We start from the raw sequence: 6,189 nt of genomic DNA on the forward strand, positions 1-6,189 counted from the left end.
TGAATTATGTATTATTGGGTTTACATAAGGTCACAGGATGAACTCTGACCCTTCTCTTTTCTCATTTGGCTCAATTATTAGATGAAATGACAGATTTGATCTCTTTTCAAATTGTATTAGAAAAGGCCTCTTTATTTTGCCCTCTAGCAGCAATCCTCTGACAGAACTAGGCAAGTGCATTAATTATGATTGATTTAGTGGGTCTATAAGGTGATTATTTCTAGAATTCTACTTCTATGCCAAAACCTTTTGACCTCTCTCAGGCCACACAGCAAATGAAATCCATAAGAAGATTTAAGAGAGGACTGACCGGTGCTGCAGTTTCCTTCCAGTGTTTGCACTCACAACACTTTAGGACATCCAAGCAAATCCAAGGGATTGAATTACCAGGACACTATAGCTAAGGCATTTAACAATCTGACATCTTTGTTTAAAGAAATTGTGTGTCCTATGTCCAAAAATGGAACTAAATTAATGACACACAGAAAAGACCCTGTCTTCAATTGATAGTTGTACAGGGGATTTTATTTTTTGCTTTGTAAAATAGACACATTGGAAGTTTTAGGATAAGATGCCTGATATCAAGACACACAATCCTTCTTTTCAATGTATTAAAAATGACAGTACTAATTAAAGAAATAAAGGAAAGGGACCGTTGTCAGTTTCAGTGTACAGGCTTGAATTATAATGAGTTTGAGATGAATGGAAGGAGTTTAACTTAAATTTTAAAGTATCATCTCCCACTGTCTGTATGGAAAAATATCTATTGCAAAGGAGCACAGGTCATGCTTCTGAATAGGAAGTAGCTGACGCGTACCAACATAAGAATAAAGTTTTGAACATGTCTAAGACAATATAATATTTAATACTTGGTTTGGAAAAATTGATGGGAAGGCACTATGATAGAGTTCAGTATTCATATTTTTGCTGATAAAAATTTGGTTTGCAGTGGCAATAGAATTTCAGTAATCCTCTGGACCTTTTGTCAAAATAATATTTTTTCAGGTGAACGTTTATTATCAAGCGGCCTTTTTTCCCTTGATAGGTGTCTTATAAATATTACCATTGATATAAATATGTTAAAAGAATAGTAAATGCCATAGTTTGAAACCAAATCCGAGGTGTGTTCATAAAGATGAAATTCATGTTGTGCATTTATTTTTATCCACAATTCAGCACTTGCTAATATTTTGTTTATGGACTAGTGGAAGTTGGGTTCAGAATGCTCAGATCTATTTCCAGCTTGACCAGTGTGACCTTGGGCAAGTCAGCTTCTCCTTTTAGGTATATGGTGAGTGTGTTGTGTAAATGCAGTATTTCTAGCTTTGCATGTGTGCAGTATTGACACTTGACAATCCCGTTATTATGAAGTGGAAGGAGACTGGATATTTATACAGGGTAAAAGTTTGCACGAGTTCAGGTAACACTTTTTCTTGTGAAAACTCTCCCTCACCAAAGCGAGTGGTCTTTTGGTGGTTGTTTGTTAAGGACAGTGAGTAAGGAGCATCCCCAGTCCATTGCCTGGCGCATGTTAAGAACTGCACAAAATTGTAGTCTTTGAACTGTTACTGCTCTTTCTGGAAGCCAGTCATGAAAAGAGAGTAGGGGGGATTGTGGTTTCATCTCCTCCTAGCCACTAGCCAGCAGAAGTTGCTGTATTTTGTAGACCTTCAACACTGGAAAAGCTAACCGTGATCACAAATGAAGTGTGTGTGTCCGTGTCCATGTCCTTTTTTTCTTTAGAAAGAATAACTTAGGAAAGTTGATGTGGATAGCAATCTTTGGAGTCCTTTAATAGAGCTCAGCAGTGGGCATCTACCCTTATTCAACACTGCAGGTTCAAAATACTAGTATACGTGCTGTAAATATAGCATTTTATTCCATTTCTCTTTATAATTTCTAGAGATGACTTTTGTATCTTCCATAGCTATAAGAGGTGAGAGCATTTCATACTCTGAAAGTAAAGTTGAGGCCTTTTCATGGTCAAAGCAGAGCACTATCATCATCCAGTGTGCATTTCCCTCCCTCAGTTCTTCAGTGAATATATTATGATACATTGTTAATATTTTTCCTATGGGCTAAATAGAAGGAGAAAGCAAGTCTCAGTGTATGGTTAGAAGTGACTGACAACTGAATAGCAGACATGGGAAAATGTGGTAGTGATACACGCAATAGATTATTTGCATATCTAGATAACAGTTTTCTGATTCAGAGATATTATTTTTAATTTTCCTTTAACTTATCTTTATTACTAGCGCCACTATTTTACTTACAGAAAACCAATTCAGAATAACAAATCCAGGCAGGAAGATACCTATGTGGACTGTCACAGCTAATTAACAGATAAAGAAAACTACCAAAAGGTCATATACTCCTTGTGAGCTAATAAGATAGTACTTTAATACCTGAACTTCTCTAGCGTAACACAAGATAACTTCACAATTTAAGGCCAGTGAAACAACTTGTGGAAATGTAAGGAAACAGCCATGGCCAGGATCCTCAGGTGGTATAAATTGTTGAAGTCAATGGAGCTGTTCCAGTTTACCCCAACAATGTGTTTGGCCCAATTTCTTTGTGTAGCAAATTTTCCACAAAAGTCTAACAACTGATCTCCAAATTTGTGAGGTTTCACTCATACCTAGTGAAAACCAGATGATATATTGTATGTCTCTCACATTGTGGAGTGAACTTTGCAGAAATACCATTTTGCAAGCATAAATGAGAACAAGACTTCAAGCATATCTCTTACATTATGCAGTTAGTGGTTTCAGTTTGTCTTCCAAAATTATTATGCAACAAGCTAATTTTTGAGTGATAGCCTCTCCTGAAGCAGGTGTCACTTTCTAGTGATACATATACCCACTTAGCCAATACGTTACTTAATCCTCCCCAACTCCTTCAATTAGACTGTAGTCACCTTGAACACCTGAAATTCGCAGACCAGCAAATACAGTAGTTTGTAACAAATTCACCACGTCTGCAAACAATGGGCACCTGCTAATGGCTGCAAACAATGGACTCTGCCTATGTCACCAGGTAAGCAATATGCTTGTATTATTGATAATAGAGCCTAAGTGTTGGAGGGTAGAGCTAAAGTTCACGAGTTAACGAATAATCTTTGCCAAAGTAGTGGGGATTGTATCTTCTCTGAGTCAAATGCTAGAGCATGTCATGGTCACGTGAACATGTTTGAGATCCTATCCTGTAAAGAAGGGTAGAATGCGTTCTCACACACATGCACACACACTCACACACTTAGAGGTATATAATGACAAATTCCAGAGTAAGGTGGGTCACGGACATAAGTTAGGGCAGAATTCCAGATGTGCATGGCAGAGCTCACCAGGTTTGCTCTTCCCACATATACAGATTTTTCATGTAGTGTTATGCAGTTAGGGAGACCACGCTATCAGAGTTGAGGTCTCCCAGGCTGATCAGAGAGCAGAATATTTCCCTTATTAATTATTAAAAAATATTGGGTCATAAGTTTATGTGACGAAGTTCCTCGTCTGTCCTGTGCTTATTGGCGGATTTACGCACCTCAGAGATTCACGGCAGCCCTCAGTTTGGCTACTTTTGCTAGTGACTCAAACTTGCTCGTTCACTCAGCTAACCTCATCACTGGCCAGCAGGGGGAAAGGGAGGAGAACAATCCCCACAGTCTCTGTTGACCCACCTAGTGGGTCAGGGGTTAGGCCAGCAGGGGTTAGGCCAGGGACCTTCCCCTCTGGTGGGACCCACAGTCCAAGTCACCTCCTCTTGTCTCAAATAGGAACTTGAGGGGAATGGGGGCCTGCCCACTACTCCAGGTTCCACCCCAGGGCCCTGTGAATGGCAGCTATCTATAGTGTCTCCTGTAACAGCTGAATGACAGCAACAACTCAACTTCCCCATGGCCTCCTCCCAACACCTTTGTCCTCACCACCAGAGCTTCCTCCTGATGTCTCATGACGCTTGTACTTCTCAGTCCTCCAGGAATACGCCTACTCACTCTCAGTTTCTTATGCGCCTCTTGCTCCCACCTCCTCATATGCACCTCACTATCTGAAGTGAGGTCCTTTTTTAAACCAGGTGCCCTGATTAGCCTGCCTGTCCTAATTGATTCTGGTAGCATCTTAATTGGCTCCAGGTGTCCTAATTAGCCTGCCTTAATTGGTTCCAGCAACTTCCTGATTGTTCTGGAACAGCCCATTATCTTACTCAGGGAAAAGGGATCTGCTTAATCTGTGGCTAATATATCTACCTTCTATCACTCTCCTGTAGCCATCTGGCCTGACCCTGTCACAGTTTAGTACTTCAATTTGGTACTGACCAAATTGAAAGAAAAGAGGGAGTGAATCTTGCTAGCTTTCATCTAGCTCTGAATTCACTGATAATGTCTGCAGTGATCTTCTTTATGAATAGTAAACTAACACTTATCCTTTTCCCCTTTAATATGCTCTTGGGTGTAGGCACTCAGCACTCCTGAGCATTGCTGGGAATGGGCGAGAGGGGATGGATCACTTGATGATTACCTGTTCTGTTCATTCCTCTCAACACCTGGCATTGGCCACTGTTGGAAGACAGGATATTGGGCTAGATGTAACTTTGATCTGACCCACTATGGCCATTCTTATGAGTGCCGTCCTTTTTTCATTTCCATGGTCAGTTTCTCACTGCTCTTCATCCACCTATACTTTTTAGTTTGTGTTTCACTCCTATTTATAAAAGCTGAAGGGGATGTAAAATGTAGGGCAAATCTTTTCCTAGTTTATTTGATATGGTTTGTTTGTATATAGTCCATGGGTTGTTGGAATGAAAATCTGGCTGGTGTGGCTTCTCTTTGTTGAGGTCAGAAACAATTATCAACTGCTGCTCAATTTTTGGTTGGTTTCAGAAGGAAGGACATGGCTGGCGTGAGGTGTATCCAAACCAATTCACCAAGATTGAGTTTTGACCTTGAAAATAATTTTCCTTCGCTTTTCCCCATTATTGGCCAGATTTTCAAAAGACCTCAGCAAATTGAGTGCTGAGCACATTTGAAAATCTGGCCCTTATCTAAGTGCCTAAATGGGAGCTGAGCTCTTTTGAATATTTGGTCCCAAATCACTGCATTACATTGTTTCATGAGTGATGGATCTTAGGGAGAACAAAGAATAACTTAAGAGCAAGAATATAACAGGAAACCTTTAAAAGTGGTTCACCCCCAAAATGGATAATTTAAATATGTATGCAGTCATTAGAATACTTCAGATAACCACATCTATTTTAAATACTGTAGTGAAACTCTACTTATTTTTTCATAATTAAATTATCCCAACCAAACCAATAACTGTTTTTTTAAAGATTTTTATCAGCTCAGATGAAGATATTCCTCATTATAAGCAAGAAGGTGGAAGCATATTTATATACACAAATTTCCATGCCAATATCTTATTGAACAAATAACAATTGCATGCCTCTAAGTTATTAGCTTCATGCATTTAAAGCAATACCAATATTTTGTACAGTTGGTTTGTCCTCTGCTTTTAGGTGACACAGGCTCACAAATGGGAAAACTATGGAAAGAAGATGTTTCTTCAGTTTTTAGACGCTGGGGATTTTCCACTGGATTTTTATGAGCATCATATTTCTCAAGACATAAAAAACTTGACCAAAAAAAGGCAGACGGAAAAATGTGAAAAGCTTCTCCCGTGTTCAGGGATATAGATGTATAACCGTTGCAATATTAAATAACACTTCTATACATGACAAATAAATCAGGATTGTTTCTGCGGGATTGTTATATCGTCATTACACTGAAGTTAGCAGTGGACTACTCAATGTCATTGATGCCATTGTGTCCAGTTACTGTAGCAAGAATATCAGATTCATGGACCACATCTTTGACTGCTGTTCTGGTTCTGTTGTGCTGCTTTCGTAGCCAAAAATTCTTTACATGTAGATGGTCTGTATCACCCACTCTTTCTCCCCCTCTTTGTGTAGAGGGCATGCTGGAGGAAAAGAGGGGGCAGAAAGCTGTTCAATGGAGAGATCTGTATTAGATCATTGCTTCTGGCATAACTGAGCTGTTTGTGAGCTCTGCACAGCTGAGAATTCAGTCCTGTCTTACCGTATTGATAGAAGTCTGCTTAGATTGTTTGCAGGAATAGATGGGAAAGATACTAATAAATGATGATGTCAGTCTGGATCTGCAAGAGCCCTGATATG

This window comes from Lepidochelys kempii, chromosome 12, assembly GCF_965140285.1.
Source record: "Lepidochelys kempii isolate rLepKem1 chromosome 12, rLepKem1.hap1, whole genome shotgun sequence".
NCBI lineage: Eukaryota > Metazoa > Chordata > Testudines > Cheloniidae > Lepidochelys > Lepidochelys kempii.